General features: G+C 43.6%; 1 long non-coding RNA gene across 5 annotated transcripts in view; it reads left to right on the top strand.

Moving 5' to 3' along the window:
- Positions 1 to 10,181, top strand: part of LOC107200962 — a 30,423-nt gene extending 20,242 nt beyond the window's left edge. The window contains exons 3-6 of one of the 5 annotated variants that reach the window (XR_004495916.1): positions 3,150 to 3,203; positions 3,544 to 5,840; positions 6,360 to 6,419; positions 10,152 to 10,181. This is a non-coding gene — a long non-coding RNA (uncharacterized LOC107200962). Of the gene's footprint in view, positions 1 to 901; positions 3,204 to 3,543; positions 6,420 to 10,151 lie in introns of those variants that run through there. The other 4 variants (XR_004495914.1, XR_004495913.1, XR_004495912.1 and 1 more) reach the window with 4 other exon arrangements.
- Positions 10,182 to 10,725: the final 544 nt, after the last annotated feature.

Here is a 10,725-nt window from a genome sequence, read left to right on the forward strand (position 1 = left end):
CAAAGTGACACGTGCAGCATTATCTAGCCTGTTATCAGTGACTGCACCAGGCACAGTTCAGTACCTGACCATATGACAGCACAGTAGCCTGTTTTGATCTTCATTTTCTCGCTTTAATTGGGTGGCCTTTCTCATGTCTCTCCCTGCCTCTAGTCCTATTAACTTGTGAGTGTGGAGCGGACTGGCTGAGATATCAAAAGACTGGGTACTTAAGATGAACAAAACCATAGAGCAGTTTATAGTAATTCAAAGAATATGGAAGCATTTGCACTTTCTGATACCACCTGCTTTGCGTGACAAAGATTGTAATGGGAAAAAAAGCTTACAAGTTTCAGGAGGGAAAAAAAACCCCTTTTTGTGGAAAAAAAATTAAAGAAAAGGGTGACAGAAGTTGTCTTGGGATGTGAGTGAAACAGAAACATTGGTCATGAACTGAGTGAAGGAGTTGGATCTAATTACTGTCTAACAAAACAAAGGAAGATGGCTTAGCAGACGTCTAAATTGCAGATACTAAGCCCTACTGCAGAGCTATAGATTGGACTGTTGTAGGTAAATGTGGAAAATGTCAGTCCAGTCCTTTTAATGGGAATTGCCAGGATCACAGAGATACTCGTAGAGAAATTCATCAAATACTATTATCTCCAGATATGTGTTAATAATATTCTTAATCTTCACTATATTTTCTCTTGGGCCTATATGTTGCATGAATATTTCTTGGCATGCCTGCAGATCTCTAATTGTTTGTATATTTGGCTTGCCTCAGGACTATTTTAAATGAATGTATGCAAGTATCTTTGCTATGTATGGCATTATTTAAGTGCAAATATCTGTGTTATTGTTTACCATGTGTCATACCATTAAAAAAATTTAAAAATAACCACCACAAAAAAAACCAAAAAAAAACAAAAAACCAAAAAAAACCCAAATAAAATCCAGAAGGGGAATTCTGAGTATTTGATATATTGAACATTCCAGCCAATGATATTCAAAGGTGTTAGGGCTACATCTGCACATTTAAAATTCTGTTGATTGAACTAAATGTTTATATTTTTTTTCAGAGTTGCCTGAGAGGGTGTAGGGCTGTACTTGAAACTCATCTAGAAATGTTCTAATTAGCTCTAAGCTACCTTGTCCAATAGCACTGAGTTCAATGTGGACAGAAGTCTTGCCTTCGAAACAAATACACAAGGGACCCTTCCTCTCAGCTGATCTTAGTCCTTAGTCTGAATCATAACAGAGCTATTGTTTTGGTTTGCCTCCCTCAGCAGTCCTTCCTTTGGATCCCAGCATTAAGCATGTTGCATGAAGCTGTGTTCTGTGTGCACTGGAGGGCCCTTGGTGCCTCTGGGGATGGGTAGCTAGGGACTTGAATGTACCTGCAGCAGTGGAGACTGAAATGGGGAAGGCAGAGGCAGACACAGATTAAGAAATTGGGCCCTCCAGGTAGCGAAAGAAGTTATGAAATATGGTGCTATAAAAATTCTTCTAGGAGGGGGCCCTCAAATGATTGGCATGTCTCTTTTGTGGTTTATGACAGTTCTGGTGTGACAGAGAATGGCAGCCCCATTTTTCAGTATTCAAGGCTCTTTATTGTGTGTCACTATCTTTGAGTTGGCTGCTCCAGACAGGTACTTTCATGTCATTTCCTTATTCCTGCACTTTGCTCTGCCTTGCTCTTTCTGTAGGGAAAGAGAAGACAGGGTGAGAGAAATGTGCTGTTGGTGTTTGCCTGCATGGCACGCTGCAGGAGTCAGATTCCTCGCAGAACATTTGTGCCTGTGTGGCACCAGCACCCACAGCAGGGCAGTTGAGTGTGCCAAACAGAGCCTGCAGAAATCTGGCTGATCATGTCTGACACACTCTGATTCAGGCAAACGTGCAGATTATTGGGCTCAGTGCTGCACCAGTGGCACGCTCAGAAATGTTTGGCAATGGTCCTGACAGTGTTAGTGTTAAGACTACGGCATAAAAAGATACTGAGCTGCATGGATTTGCCCCATAGTCTGTACATGGCCCTTGGACGACTAGCTGATCCCCCTAAATGAAATCATACCATGGTTAGTATCCTCTGCTCAGTTCCTGTTGTGTATTCTCTCTGATGGGTCAAGTTGGACGCAGTTCCAAATTGTTCTAAGTGGTTTAAGTGCGGTGATGTGCTGAGTGGCCTGGCTGCAGTCATGCTGATGGGCATTTGTCTTCAGCTCCTCAGCATATAGGAGTCTCCAGCCCTAAAGCAATGGGCAGACTTCCCAAAAGGCAGGGAGGCAAGCTAGAAGAGTGGCTGCTTGCCATTTCTTTTTGGTCTATTCAGGTTAAAAATCAGCTTTGCATGCGAAGAAAGAGAGGAGGTCTCTGTTGGCTGCTTTTCAAGAGACTTTGACCTTTCTTCTTACTTCTGCAGCAGGGTGTTGTGACTTCTTTTCCCTATCACACACCTTTGCCCCACCACAGACCTACCCTGTCTCTAAAGCTAACACAAAGAACCTGCTATATCTCTCTGCCCTGACCCCAGTATCTTAACTCACTCTCCCTGTGCTCCCTCATTTATTGTTTTCCTCTTGTCTCTTTCCACTTCACCTCCTGTTAGGCAAAATCTGTGCTGTGTGGAAGAGGCCGAGCGCGGGCTGCGAGAAGTATTTAGACACCTCTAAGCATAAGTGTGTATTTTTGACAAATAGCCTGGTTATTCTGGATGAAGAAAGAGAAACAGCTCTGATTCTTATCCACCACCACGGAAGCCCGTGCTGCTGCCACACTTCAGGCATTGCTCAATTCTCGTAAGAGAAGCAGGTCGATGGGAAGGCTTCTGGGGCCAGGATCCAAAGTGCTCCCCAAGAGTCTCTGGGAGTGTCAGCAGATTCCTCAGTGAGCCAAGAGAAGGGCCCCTGTGCATGGCCGGGCTCGCTGACGGCACCTCTGAACTATGCGTAGGATTAGCTGCTGTCACTTTCGCAGCCTTCCTGTAAAGCCGGGCTGTCGGGCTCCGTCCCCTCCCTCCGAGCCCCGCCGAGGACGCGGCTGTGGAGGCAGGCGGCGGGTCCGCCGGAGGCTGGGGCAGCGCTCCGGCTAGCACGGGATCTCTGAGCGGGGAAAGAGAAGGGCAGCAGTTGTGAAAGAGACTTTTTAACTTCATTACTTTCTTCCCATAGCCGGTATCCTGCCTGTGGAGAGCTCTTAGCAGACTCGTGGACCTGCGCTGCCGTGTGAGTTGAGAAAAGAGAAAAAGTGATGGAGAGTGAGAGAAAACCAAGGGAATCCATTAAAAAATGCCTCTGCTACCTCATTAATCTTTTGCAGCAAATAATATATGCAAAACTTGGGCTAGCAAAGTCTCCGAAGAATAACATTTTTTTTGGTGAGGTTTTAACAAATTAAAGAAATAAATTAAATCAATAGCACAGCAGGAAAGTGCTTGAGGCCTCCAGGATTTGTATGTTTTACCATTGTTCTAAAAATAAACTGGGGGGAAAAAATTTAAAAGCCTTACAGTTGAAAAATAATATTTTCTTTAAGTAGCCGTATTTGGGTTTTGCTTCTGCACAGTGCTTCACCACCTTCCCTGGCCCTGAGGCTGACTTTTGGAAAAAGAAGGTGGAAAATAGTAGAAGCAGAGGTCGCAAAGCCATGTGGTGAAGGGAGAGGCACGCTGGGCGTTAGCGGGAAGGATGTAAAGCAGAAATTAAAACCCTTGTGCCTCACCCCACTGCGACTGCTGAGACAAGGCATGTGTTAGAGATTAGCAATCTGCTTACTGGCACCCTTAGGCCCAAACCAGTGGGAACATTTCTGGAAGCTTGGGTCAGTTTTGGAAGAGAGGTGGCTGGTGCCCTTCTCCCTTGCTATACTGTAGACTGGTCATTATTTTAATGATCAGAACAAGGCTTCCAGAAGGTTACCAGAAACCAGAGAAGCTAAAGGCTGCCTTCTGATTTTCCTTGTCCAGGCTCCTTTTTTTTTTACTTTGCAGTAAAGTGACCAGAATGAACAGCAGTACAGCTCTGTCTTTTCTTCTCCCCTTAAACTGACCACTTCCCCTCTCATCCCAGCTGCTACCTACTAACATAATTTTCCACTGCCTCTCTTCCCTGGGCTACCTCCACTTCCCATCTGCTGCCTGCTGTCATTTTTTCCATCTCCACCCAGGCCTTGCCTCACTCTCTCCCCTGTCCTAGAATTGGAACAACAGCTTTTCGATTTATGACTAAAAACTATCATTTTGATCAATGATCTCCAGGCAAACAGCATTCTGGAGAGAGGCCTAAATGATGGGTAGGTGCCTTACTTCCCACTTCCTCTACTAGAAGAGAATTTCTCCTACTCCAGCCATTGCTCACACTGAAGCTGAATGCATGCACATTAGAAAATAAATTAATTAAAAGAAGCCCTCAGAGTTGCAAAGGCAAGGCTGTTGTTTCCTAGTAGGTAAATTGCATCTTGACTGTAATTGCCCCGCTACTCATGCAAATTCCTCAGTAGTGGGAATTATATACGTATATGATCAGTATAAGGAACCACTCTGTTCTTCTGCGTAGATTTTTGTTGATGGACCTCTGACACTTGTCCTTCTAGCCTCAGTTCTCATCCCTCCAGCATTCTCTCAAGGGACTGGGCTACTGATTTTATGTAGATGATCTGTGCATAGAGCAATCCCACATGCACAGCCGGAATACACACATACAGACACACTCATACAAGCACATGCTTGACAATTTCAAGTCAGCCAGTGGCAGAACTCCAGCTACCCCTGGTATCTTCTGTTAGTCCCTCTGGGAATGTCTTTCTGTCATAGAATTTAATTACATATGTTTCTGCTATTTTCTTCCCTTTAATTTCTGCCTTATTTTGTGCACAGCACAGGCTGGGCTCAATTTCTGAGCAGCAACTCAATATTTAGTTTTCTCCTTCCTGCTCACTGGGTGGCCACTACCCTTATTGATGGGACAACATTTAAGTCCTTCTCTGTTTCTCTGATGAGAAAGTGGTTGATTCCCCCATGAGATTTTCTGTGTCCTCGTCATGTATGTATATCTGTGGCTACACAAGTGCTTTATGGTGGAACTTGTATCAGAAGTATCAGAATACTTGTTCCTGGCCCCCTGATGGTGTCCACTTACTGCTTTCATTCTTGGGATGGTTTTAGAGTAGAAAAATAGGCCAGACAAAGCTGTGTAATTTGCCGTAAAGGGAGGTAGATATTTTGTTTTTCTGCTAGTGCATGTTCTGTTTTGTTAAGAAGGCTGTAGGTTAACAGCCAGGTGTTTTATTCTGCCTGCTTCAGTTCTGAAGAAAGGGGGAAACTACCCCTTTTCAGAAGCCTCTTGAAAAGGGAGGAGGGATTTTACAGAGGACAGTGTAGGGCATCATGTTCTACCTGACACATACCCCCAAAATTGGAGCAGAGCTTTTGGGAAACTCCCGAGCGTGGCACTGGGCCATGACATCCCCACTTGGCATCTCTTGGGAGCTGGCAGGAATGATTCAGGACTTGGAGCTGAGCACTGAAAACTGCTGGACTGGGTAAGTTTTGGGAGCTCCTTAGGATGTGAATACATAACAGCTGGGAAGATGAGGTGGGGAAGGAGTGGTGAGGACTGTTGGGGCTTTTTTCTGTTCTCTTTGTTTGCAGTTGTCTGAACTCACATCTGTGCAGATCCTAACCCTTTGGCATGCTTGGGCTGCTCACATTAAGGAAAATGTGTGAGAAGACCACCTCAGGGTGCTGGCCAGCTTCAGATGCAGTTGCGACTGCAACCAGTTTGGCAGCAGCTGGATTTCTTTGGCCACATCTTCCTGTGTTGGACACTGTTAAATCCTAATGGCAGTCCTGGATCTGGGGCTCGGTAGGAAACTTCTGGCTCTTGCTGACTACTGTGCTGACTCCTGAGTATTTTGAGAAGGCAGGCTCTTCATGGTGCTGGCATTTTCCCCTGAGAAGAAAGGGAACACATTTGGTTCCTGTAGGGCTGCAATAGCAACCACTGCCTGTAAGGAAGACTTGAGACATAGTATGGTATTGGACTTGGGTGACTAAGAAGGATAATGCTTGCTGGGCTGAGGGTGACAAAGAATAATCCTACTTTTCCTGCAGATTGCTAGTCAGCAAAGTGTTAAAGGCATTGCTGGTTGGATGGGACTGAGGCTAGAACAGTATTTAGCATAAGCCCCTAGCAGGCTGTGGAGAAGGTCTTTGAGAGAACAATGGATGGTTGTGTGGGCTTAGGTGTGAGGATGACTGAAACTAGTGAGGAGGATGCCAGGTGCTAATTGAAGAGAATAAGTGTTTTCCCATCTATAATGTTTTACTGAGGTTCTCCTTTCCATCACCTTAGGAGAATGTTCTGTGTTTTATTGGCCAGCAGGGGTTTCCAAACTAAGACGTTGTTGGAGGTATGTGACCTGATCCAAGTTTTCCAGAGTAGGTGAGTAGACAAAGATGTGCACTCAGCTTCTTGAAGTGTGGGAGACAGTCTTTAGCAGCCATCATTTAAAACATGGGGAAACATATTTACATGAGAGATGTCTCAATTCCACCACTGTGGGAAAAAATAAATACTCATTGCCCCGGCTGCTGTAGTGTGCAGCTGAGGCTTGGCAGGAACTGTAGTTCAGTCTCCTCTGAATTTCCAGTTCTCTAAGAAAACTCTGTGTTATTGAAATGGAAGAATCTGTTTTCCACTGGGATTTAAAGCAATTTGTGCTGAATGCTGGGAGTTTTCAAGCTACCGGATTTTGAAATTGTCTTTGTTAAAAGAGGAAGGGGATCCTAAGGCGTAGAGCGTTTGAGGCATGGGTCTGGATTTGTTTGTCATGTGAGTAGAGGGGAGATCTGCAAATGGTTTTGTTAACCAGGCAGCAATGTTTGTCAGGGTAGGGACAGAGATGCCTACAGCATCATACATATGTCCCCTGTAGCACTCACTATGTGAGCAGAGAGCAGTAGTGTTGTTGCGTGTTTCCCTCATCACTCCAATGCCTGATTCCAGCCTCGAGTACCAAAAGTCTGTAGCAACATGTTTCTGGCCCTAGAGGGAGAAGGGCAAGGAGGTGGCCTACAAGAGGCTTACAAGGTTATGTCTAGACACTAGACAGCAAATATTTGCCTTTGTTTCCTGAACAGTGTATACCAACTTAGGATAGGATCTCCAGAAGTGACCAAAGGACACCTGTGGGAAGCCAGAATATACTGAAACTGAGAAATGCTTTATGGCCAGCAAACTTAGAAAAAGATTAAAATTTTGTTAAAAGAGGGCATCTTGGAAATTGTGGCTAGTTCTGAACCAAAGCTTAAGTCCTAAAGTAGACATGGGGTTAAAAAGGGTTCATCTAGGTAAAGGATATTCCACATCTAGCCTTGGATTTGAGGCTGAATTCTGTGATAAGAACCATCTTTAATGTAAAGCTGAAAAGATATTATAAAGATGAAACAACTGGAAATAAAAGAAGCCTGGCCAAATTTTTTATTTACATGGGCCATGTAAATCTGTCTCTTGAGCTGTAGTTACTGATCTGTTTTCTTTGCTTCCCAGAGGCAAAAGTAATAGCTCTATGCCAAAAAGCCCAGTTTTCCCAGCACTTACCAAAACCAGCATGAGTTCCTGAATGGCCAATGTCACAGAAGTTGATGTGCAAAATTTTAGAGGGTTTTTTGTAAGCATCCATTTTGTGGACAGAGAGGGGCCAACTAAACCCCAGGCCCTCGATAAGTTTGGATTGTTATCTACACTTGATATCATGTTATTGTGATCTAGGTTTCTCTCTGCTTGATGTCTTTCCAAGATTCCCTGTATTCATTTTATCCTTGACAGGCTAGTGAACGTATACAGGCACTGTATCAAAAGGTTTGGAAAGGCAACAGCTGAACATAATCTTCAGATAAATGCAACATACCATGGCCACATAAAAATGGTCTGTCTCATGAATAGAAAAGTGAGGCCTATGTCTCTGAAAAGCTTTTGACTTAGATTTCTCCCTAGAGTGTAGTGAAGATCAAGTTAGCACATCTGTGATCCTGTAACATAGTGAGCTGGGCTGTGGAAACTCTCAGGTATATACCTGCAGCTTGGCTACTCAGAGGAATTTGAGGCTTTTGTTGAGAATGCCCTGATGGGTGCTATGCTGCCAGGGCTTCATGACTTGAGCCTTCCCCAGCTTAGCCAAAAGAGAAGAAATGAGCTGCATATTCCAGCCATGATGCAGTATAACCATACGAACAAATGTATCTAACTCTGCAGGGCCACATTCAGATGCACATGTTGGTTCCTCAGTGCCAGATCCTGCTATGAACTCTAGCTCTGCATACTGTTAGAAATGGCAGAAGGAGACAGATATCTGTATCTCTGCACATGCACAGGGTTTTGTCTTTTTTTTTGACCTGCAGCATATGGTGGTGTTTGCTTAATCCATAGAAAACTCGCAGAGCCATATATGATGTAACAAATATTTTCCTCACAGAATGCAAACCATAGTTTTGAAATGGGCTGTATTTGTTCCCAGCTCCTCTCCATTTCTGCTGCATAGATAGGCAGGTATGCTTGGTATTTTTGTCTCTTTTTTTTCCTTAGGTTTTTTTTCTTTTTTTATTCCCCTAGAAAACACATAAATAATTCAGAACACATGTTTTATGTCAACTGTTTCAATTATTTTATCTCTATAAAGAGGGCAGAGGCAAACCCCATTCGAACAAGCAAGGGGAGGAAGATGCATTGCAAAATGATGACTGGGTTATGCACAGATATATTTTTGACTGGAAAACCCAGCTCAGAAATGTGATACCTGCATTTTAATGCTTGGGCACTGAGAGTTGCTGAGTGCACATAAAGACAGTTGAGAGCCCTCTGGCTGGATCTGTGCAGTCCATGACTTTGGGTCAGGATGGGCTCCCAGATGTTCAGAAATCCCACGCAAGTATGCTGTAACAAGAGACTCCATTGGAGGGTGCTAAATTTCTTGGCATTCCCTTGGAATTCAGCCCTTTATAAAGTACGAAGTTTGGGTCACTTTTCCTAAAGGGGAAGCCAAGTCCAAACTCCTGAAGTCAGATGGAAGTGCTCTGTTGAGTTGCAAAAGGGGTTGGGTTGGACCCATAATATCTCATCTTCCTGCAGATGTGGCCGTTTCATTTGCTTTTCCATCTCATAGATTCTTGACTGATCAGCTGCTGCAAGAATTCATGAAAGTTATTTTTCAGCACACCTTACATACTCCCTATAGCTCATGTCAGTGCCCTAGTCTCTTTATATGGATATGTTCCCTCATGCCCCACTGACTGTGCTTCAGCATGGCTGAGAGAGCCTGTCCTCTGTAGTCCTCTGCAGTCCTCTGTAGCTTCTTGGTTTATTCTAATAACTTCATGAGATATATATAATTTTGTATATCTTCTGGCACAGTAGACTTAAACCCATTTCTTTTTTACCATGGTGATAATAAATGTCACCACTACTTGTCTACCACTCAAGTCCTGATATGCACTGCAAAGCTAAAGACAGAAAAACAAAATAGGTAATACCCTAGGCTGTCATGTCCAAAGTGTAGAACACAGCAGGGCAATTCCATCTTTCAAAAAACCCATTCCTGAGGATTATTTATCAGCCCTTTTTCAAAAACCTATTTGAAGGACGAGTCACAAGTGTTGTGAATATCCTGTCCCAGTATCTCATTTCTCTGCAGCTGGAAGATTCCCCTCATGTCCAACACAGTTTTGATGTAAATCTTGTTTCCTCCTCAGTGGCCACAGAAGCAATCAGGAGCAACCTTTTATGTACCAGATAGATGGGGGACCCTTATAGCACAGATGCTTCTGCTGTGGTTATGCAGAACCAGAATTCTGAGGGTCTTTCTCTGCCATATATTTTACATCTGTCCTCAGAGAAGTCTGTTAATCTCTCTATTTTGATACCCTAAAAAGGTTCTGTGAGGGTGCATTCACTGATGTTTCCTGGGGCATTCAGATAGTGCCCTGACAGAGTCTACGTAGGTGAACAGAGAGAGCGAGCGAGCAGGCATATGTATATTAATCTGTTAAAGGACTGATATTTAACACAGCAATGCTTCTGAACAGATGTCAAAGACTAAATTATCAGCACGTCTCTTATCTCTGGAATTTTGTTTTGTGCTGTCCTATTTTACTGATTGTTTTGTGGTTTGTTTCGCAGCTTCCTGGAAAGAATTTTAAGAACGAGAACAGAAAAAAAGCCTGGTAAAAGTTGTAACTGGCTCAGCCTGTCTGTGCTGTGACAGCCAACAATATCACCTGCTGATGATTTACAGATTCCTAGGAGATGTGTTGTTGAGTCTCAAAGAACTGGAACAAGAACAACAACTCGCTCAAATTGCTTCCCGTGAAACAGCATAATGTATCCACCCGCTTCATGCTCTCCTAATTTAGGACATGTGTAGTGTGTAATGATGAACTGGCCAACTGATTATGTTGCTGTAAATCTCGTTCCCCACCTTACAAAACACCCCTGATTGACCCCTTTTTCATGATAGCTCAGTGCAACATTTCCAGTCCACTTCTTGAGAGGGAGAAAATTCATACCAGCCACTTGCAAAAGCATTTCTCCAGAGAGAAAAATGCAACATTTTGTTGTTTTTATTTCATTGGGCAGCCTTTTCAAGTTCTGTGGCCCTCTTTTGCTTCCCTTTAAATTGTGACCAGTATTTATTTATCCCTCTTTGAACACAATAACTTAATTAAGAAACTAATCAGCAGTGTTGAACTGATCT

Source organism: Parus major, chromosome 2 (genome assembly GCF_001522545.3).
Source record: "Parus major isolate Abel chromosome 2, Parus_major1.1, whole genome shotgun sequence".
NCBI classification, from domain to species: Eukaryota; Metazoa; Chordata; class Aves; order Passeriformes; family Paridae; genus Parus; species Parus major.